The following is an 8,333-nucleotide window of genomic DNA, read 5'->3' as shown; positions in this document are numbered from 1 at the left end:
GCAGGAAGAGACGGTCAACACGGACTTCTCTCACGAAAGTGTCGGCAAGCAGGAAAAGTTTGCGAGCGAAAAAACACGCTCCTATTGGTGGAAAAAGGCACCACACCAGCCAATCACAAAATTACATGGCAAGACACGTGATTTGGTTGCTGGGGGACAGGAGGAAGTTGTGGAGGGACCGACAGTGACGGTGAGAGAGTTGAGAGATGTGTGTCAAAATGAAAAAATAACTGTACAGTCACACATGTGAAGTTGTGCTGAAAATAATGACACCAAACAAGGCAAGGTAAATAGTTTTTAAGGTGAAATATAATGGTAAAATCAAAAATAGTCAAAATGGCCAATTATACCCTGGACTGCATAAAATCCCAGTAACACACCCAATCAAAACTCTCTATAATCCAAATTGAAACATATTTCTTGGTCCACATTTAAATTCATTAAGCTATTTATTACCAACACCCCTATGAGGTAGGCCTATTCTACTCTCTGGTAGGCCTATTCTGGTCGTGTGTTTGTATTTGTGTGTGATACACCTGATGACACAAAAAGGAAGAAATGTATCTATATACATGGTAAAACTAGGAGATAATAGCTGTTGTTTATTTTTGCAAATAAAAGTTTTAGAATTAACCACTTTATTCTTTTAGTGTATGCGGGTTGGGGGGCCTGGCTTGTCTTGGACACAGGCAAAGGGGGCTTCAAGGAAAAAAGGTTGGGAACCACTGTGTTAGACCATGTATTAAATTTACACTGGAATATCCCTTTAACAACAATCCAGTTCATAATATTTCATAAACTAAGACCCGTTTGTCAGCAAGCTTTATTTTGAAAGTCTAACTGGACGCTGCATATTACATATTGTTGCTAACCTGAGTGTGGAGCCCCTAACGTGCCAAACAGATTTTAGAGAGGTAGGTTGGGCTTCATAGTTTGAAGCCTAAGGCCACTGACCAAGCTGCTGCACTTGGTGAGTTGGAAGTGACACTATGTTGATAATAACAGCTGACAAAAAGCATACAAAACAATTTATTTGGATTAATACAAAACAAGATTGGATTAGAAACTTCCGCCGCAGCGATCCTCAGGTCGCTGGCCTCAGCTAGATGATCCTGGTGTCCATTTGATTCTTTAATGCTTCATCAATCCAGAGAGCTGCAATGGGCATTTACTATAAAAGGCCATCTATAATTTTAAATGCCTGCAGACTGCTTCAATAAAATGTTGTGATATAAATTCACTTACTGCGAGCTATTTAATTGAAGAGAATGTTAAAGATCCTCACCGCACTAGGAGAGAAGAAGTAATGGCAGCCTGAAGGGGAGATAGCTTTGAGAGTAAAGTACTCCGAAGAGAGATTCTGTGGATATATAGAGACTCGATTCTGTCACCAGGAGGCCTCATCAGAAAATGTATTTGACTCCATTCTTGTGGACCAGAGATGACGCATGTTTATAAATCTTGAGAATTGTGATAAAAATTTAAGAACCCCCATGATGAAATATAAATCAGGGGTTTTTCATGGCAGGGATAACAAACTTAGCAGCAACAGCACAGGTGTTTCTAATATCATTGATTATGACTGTTCATTTGAAGTGTGCCAGTAAGCCATGACCGAGAGCCAGTGTGCATGAACCGAGGCCTTGGGCCTTGCACACCTGAATGGCATTCAGCCATTACGAATTACACTTTAGCTACTTTGTGCTACCGCCTGTCAAAATCTCGGCTGTGAAAAACGACCTATTGGCACGTCCTTTCTTTGGAAATCTGCTCTAACTGCCTCAAATTGACGGCCTCAATTGGTTGTTTTCACAGTATCCTTCCAATCTGGTTAATCAAGGCTAAACTTTGGAAATCACTGAGGCTGCACTGTGAGGGAAGCTTTAGTCAAATGTTTGAGCCTGGACCGTTACTGCTTTCTATCCAACTGAATAGCAGGCAAATGAGAAATCCAAGTCATCTGAATCGTCGGATCTTATTATGCAGTTAAGCCCTCAAGTTTGCTCCTATTTGGACATTGAAAAAACATAAAAACACATTCAAGTAGCTTTATTTGTAGGGTGCCAAATTAGTTACCTTTGTACTTGAGAGTGTTCGTGCAGTTTTGTTACAGACAGACATACCAGACTGTTAAAATGGCATTTTTTATTATTTACTGTCCCAAATTCTGTCACACTTAACATCTTGATGCTACCATCTTTGAGCCCGTCCTGTATTTTGAGAGAATAAATTGAAGGTAGGGAGAGGGAGAGGCTGCCTGTGTTGTGGTTGCATTCTTATCCTACCACTCTAGTGAAAGTATGTGTATCATTACTCTTGAAGATACGACACGCCAGTGTAACTTTTGATCAGATTTTCTACTAATCCCACCAGTAACAAAAAGAATACACGTTCCATTTTGATAACCCTCTCATACCGTTCCAGAGGAATGTGGAGCATGTATTCCAAAGGGTGAGGCTTCTGTGTGGGTTCTCCATTTGTTAAAGTTAGGTCTTTCCCCCTATAAATGTCTGCACACAACTGTGGTTCTTATATTTATGACAATTGTTTAAGCAATGCCAACAATGATGATGAAACTGGGGGGAAACTTCTGTAAAAGCCTGCTATAGGAGACCAGCAACAGGACTGTGCTTCAGGCTGAGTGGAGAGTTGGCAGATGAGTCCCAGAAAAAGAAAGTCAACTTGTTGACGCGCACATAAACATGCACACAGCTTTCAACTGCACATCACGTCCTGATTAACCTCAATGTGACCATTCAACACGGGATGAGACCGCTGCTTTAGTGACAGCCAAGCAATGTTTTCAGTTATTTCAGCATTTCTGCTGCTGACATGGATCGCACGCTCCCATGGCAATAAAACTCAGATAAAGGGGCTGTTACCTTAACGCAGTTAATTGGCATAACCGGACTCACCTCCTTATGAACTTGGCCCGAATTGATTCAGGCTATTGTTATGATCATGCTCAGATGGGCATTGTCATAACAAAGAGGTCAGATGTATATATTGTGGCTTTCTATTTATAATGATTTGCTGCTCTGGAGCCCAGCTGTCGAAATAGCTATTGATTAGGAAGCGCTGTTGGTAGCTTGGTTTGATTATTCATGTGAGGACTTACCTGGGCAAGATCGATACCGCCCCAAGGATGAGAACTGCACACATGCTCGTATGTGTAGACGGAGGCAGGCACTGAGAGGAAAAACAGGACCACCATAATAGATCATATTTTGTAACAGCATGAGTTGATTTTAATTAGTTCAGTTAAATGTCTTGTGTTTTGATTTTGCGACGGGCAAATGTGAGATTTTTTTAAAAGACAAGGCAAATTAGTAAGTTTGTTAAAAAAAAAGGCTCTTTCATTTTTTTTCTTTTTTGCATTTTATGTAATATTGCTAATGAACGAAGTATTTTATGCATCATTTTGTTGTCTAATTCTACAGTATGCGGTCTCCCTCCAAGTAGACGGAAAAAAAACATGTCGAAAGAGCAGCAGGAAGCTTGCGAGGAGGTTCGCAATTAACCACTGAGGAGGATTCATATATTGCCTTTGACAGAAATGCGCCAAACAGCTAAAACCAAGCTCATATTCTATTTGTCATTGCCAAAATAGCAAACCTGACGAGTTAGGAAAGCGGCGACACAATGGAAAACAAAACGCAACACAACAGCCTATTACCTGTGGAAGATATTGTGCCGGTGGTTGTTCCTCTGGTGCAAGTGGAACGGTAATGGACGGACAATGATGGCAATGGAAGCAATCTCCTCATCGTAAATGAATGTACAACTGCTGGATTGTTTCCCCCAAAGAAATCAAGAGGAAAGACCCCATCAATTAACAGGCACACACATAGGCACGGTGCGATGTGAATGACAATAATCAGGGCCTCCTCCTCCTCTTCCTCCTCCTCTTCTTCATCAGGCATCCAGCAATCTGAAAAAGAAGGATGAGAAAAATGCCCACTAATAAGTGTGGCAGTATATTTCGGCTTTGTTCTACCTTGCTGATGCAAATTTGTGTGTGCACATTTGTGAATGTAAGTGCAGCATGTTTTGGATTGTATTAACATATGGACTCAAGGAAAACTTGTTTCAATGCTCACTGTGTACTGGAGCAATCTGTGAAATGCAACAGTTGAGTTCAGTCAACGTGCCCGGAGGTTAATGTATGGAAATATGGAGCCTCATTGTGCATGTGTGTGTTTCTCTATCTCTCTCTCTCTACCTCTCTCTCTGTATCCTAATGATAAAACGGGCACAGACAGCAGCAGGTGAGCCTACTCCCACCCGAGGATCCTGCGGTGAGGTTCCATATTTGGCTGAGGAAGGAGCAGGAGGCCTTATCAAAAGCCTGGGGAACAACAAAAAAAAAACCTCAGCTGCACAAAAGGACTCCTCAGAGCGAGAAGAAGCTCTCATTTAAAGCGAAGACCACTGCATCTGTTTTCTTTGTTTGTTGTAATTCCACACTACTGAGGCTCGAACTGTATTTCTTCTTCTTCTTTTTTTTTCCCAGTGCCAGAAATTTAATAGAAATACAAAAAACTAAAAAAACAAAAAACAACCTACAGGGCTTTCTTAATGCCACATTACTCTTTCTTGCCTTGACAATTCATTATGCAGTCAGTGTGCACTCTGACAGACGGGGCACAATAAAGATCTCATGCGCATGAATATGTATAGACACTGCATTTACTGTATGCTAATCTGCTGTATTACTTAAAGGTGATGGATCTGACACGATGGGTAAGTTCTTTGTTGCAGCCAAATCCTCATTTTCACATGTATCAGAATGTTTTTGCCACATGCTCAGCTGCTTTAAAAAGAAATATATATATATATATATATATATATATATATATATATATATATATATATATATATATTTATATTTTGTTAATGTGATGCAAAGCTCAACTCAGCCAGATTCCACCCTTTCTTAAAAAAAAAGCTTTGAGAAAATTAAATGAAAAAAGGAGAAATTCAAGACCCACGTCAAAAGTTCAGGACTTGTTTTGTTGCTCCGCATTCACTCTCGTATTATTGCACCCCGGGCTTGGGGAGTATTTAATCCGATGCACAGGTTTATGAAATGTATTTTTATGCAGTAAGTATGATGAGAGTGCGTCGCATTCTGCACCGCAGATCTGTTAATCCTTGCACTATTATTCACGCTGCGCTCAAAGTGGAGGCTGCGGCATCTCGAAAAAAAAGATGAAGTTGCTTGTCGTAAAAGGCCATGTTTTTCAACCTTTAAATCGTTTGTATTTATACAAAGAACACGGAGAAGTTGAGGAACAAAATAGTTCCTTCACGGCGTTCATCTCTCACTGCCAGAACAGGACTGCAAGAATGACACGGCGACAACAAAGATAGCAAACTCAGCTGAATTCTTTTGGGCGTCTGAGTCCCGTCGGCGAGCGCAGCAAATACATCTTCATCTCTGGATTCCACCCTTTTGAACAAACAGTCATCCTCTCCCTTGGAGTGCTGCATAGTTTGTCCTTTCTCTCACTGGAATGGTACACTTGGTACTTCTTGGCAACTCTTGACGCACAAAGCACCACCCAAGGTCAGCTTGGTCTCCCTGGCAACAGTAAAACACATTTGGCGCGTCGTCAGGCTATTTAATCAAGACTGGCTCTCTGTGTGTCAGATGAACATGGACAGTCCTTTTATCTCTGAAACTGCTGAGTGAGGCGGACACCCCTCCCGAAAAGTGCGGAAGGGATGGAGAAGAAGGGGGACGAAGCGCGAAGGGAGGAGAAAGTGAGAGCGAGACGGGGAGCATCTTGTGGAGCAGCGTCGCCATAGCGAGGCTGGTAGGAGTCCTTGATGATGCCTTTGTATTGATCAGACTGTACCATGGTCACCCACAGTAAATCTATTCACAGATGACCGCTGCAGCTGAAACGCTTTTGGAAAATAGGACGGCTGGTGGAATAAACAGAAACATTCCGCCAACTGATTTTCAATCCACTTAACCTCTCCTCTCTTCATTCGAACAATAACAGAGCAGGAGACGGGGACAGAGAAACAACGGCTTGGGAGGGGGGGTGAGACGGGATGGGGGTAATTTTGCATCTCATCTGTTGACAGTCAAGCATGTTGTTATCATTGTGCGCTGCCCTCTAGTTTATCTCCCTCCAGAAGATAGTGGCCCGCTTCTCGTGACTATAGGGCCAGACAACCAATTATCTGTGTGCCCTCTATCAGATGTGATTTATATCACTAGGCTGTCCCTACTCCGCTGTCCCCTCTCCGCCTGTGATCAATCATTCCCTGCACAAACACAAAACAGGCCTTTAACAAAACATAGCTAATGTTCTGGATTGCCCGCTTAGGAGACTGAGATATTAATCGGCTCGGATCTTTGCGGGAATAAAGCACCGCTGACATTGAGAAGGGAGCACAAGGTGGAGGCAAAGTGGAGATGGTTTCTCTAAGCGATGTCTGCCACGCCGAAAGCCCGAATTAGAGTATTTATTGCATTGCATTGTTTTCACGAGAAGCAAAGTCAATAATTGTCATTTTTCCATCAGGCCCTTAACAAAAAAAAGAAAAACGTAGAAGCAACCTTTTCGCCTGCAGCTATTATTTTAACAGCTATCTGTGGCTGTTTTCTTCTCATAACTTTAATCTTTGGAAAATAATACATGATCGACTGGCATAATTGCCAAAAATGCCCATGTCTTGTTTGGTGTTTGCAGCATTGCTAACCTTAGTGACAATTACACTGCGTGTCCATTGGCTGCTTCTTAAAAGAAGGCTTACTTGTTCACCACTTAATGTTAAACAGCACCAGCGGGAAGTGTTCCCTGTGTTACATGAGCAGTAAATCACATAGCTCCGATACAGCTGAGATGTAACAGTTAACCGAAAGGGCTCAGTTTCATTGACTTTCAGAGGATTACTATAATTATTGTTGTTGTTGTTGTTGTTGTTATTATTATTATTATTATTATTATTATTATTATTATTATTATTATTATTATTATTATTATTATTATTATTATTATATCATCATCATCATCATCATCATTATTATTATTATTATTATTATTATTATTATTATCCTCATCATCAATATTATTATCATTATTGTTATTATTATTATTATTATTATTAATAATAATAATGATAATAAAGTATTACTGAAGTACATGTGTCATGTTGAGATCAAGGGAGGTGGAACCAAATGCAAGAGACCATAGGCAGTACTTAATTCCAAAAGAAACCACAGGAATGGGTTAAGATGACTCGACAAAGACCAGAATAATGACTGGAATTAAACACAAATTAAACTCACGAGGGGGACGAGATGCAGATGGAGAGAGGTAGAGAAACATGGATGAGGGGAATGAGTAGGGGAAACATGAGAGCAGGGAAGGAGCTGACAAGCTGGGAAAAACACTGTGAACGGGGCCGGGCTAATGAGGCTGATGCGAGACAGGTGTAGAGGAAAAAGCGGTCCACGGAGGAGCACAGGAACACAGCTGAGCGGGGAAAAAAGGGCAGGAAAACAGACAAAGACAGGAAGTGGAAAATAAGACACAGGGAGATTTCACGGTAAGTAACTAAAACTGCATTGTTTCCTGAAAATGTATTGTATGTGTGAGGGGAATTAGAATTGGGGAATTTCACCCGGAAACCGATTAAATTATCCAACCCTGCATCGCATCAAACTTCTCCTCTTCGTCACTGTCCAGTTTGCACTGTTAGGATTCACTTTGAAACTAAAGGCACCAAAATAACTCGGTGCGATTTAGGAAAACAAGGTTTGGCGTAGGATAAATCCACTTCCTTTCTCCAAACCCTGGTCTCCTCAGTGAGCTTTTGTACACTGTCCACTAGTTGATCAGCAGATCTAATATATACTTTGGCACCTGGTCTGAATTATCAGAAATCCAACTAATAGTACTATTAAAAATTGGGTTTAATATGTGAGAGAAGCAGGCAGCAGAAAGAAGCTGTAAAAACAACCATGACATGTTTTCATCTTGGTAAACATGTAGCATATTTACAGGGAAACATTAGCATTCTTTTGGAGTCATGTTTCTGGCTACCTGAGTTAAATAAAAGTTGAATATTTAATCAGTTTATAAGTCTGTTTTATGGGGAAATATCTGCCTATTTAGCTACTATACGCTGAATTATGTTGACCAGATAGTATTTACTAGCAATCTCTGTGGTTTGGCGCTGGGGTCTTAGATCTTCACAGAAAAGGGCTACTTGTTATGCCGGGGAAACTGGTGATGAGAGCATTTAGACTGATCCAAGTCGTGGACTGGGAAACCATAACAAGGGGCTGAAAGATGCCTTACATGCTCCACAGA

Source organism: Sparus aurata, chromosome 4 (assembly GCF_900880675.1).
Source record: "Sparus aurata chromosome 4, fSpaAur1.1, whole genome shotgun sequence".
Taxonomy (NCBI): Eukaryota; Metazoa; Chordata; class Actinopteri; order Spariformes; family Sparidae; genus Sparus; species Sparus aurata.
Note: the sequence above shows the minus strand (reverse complement) of the source record.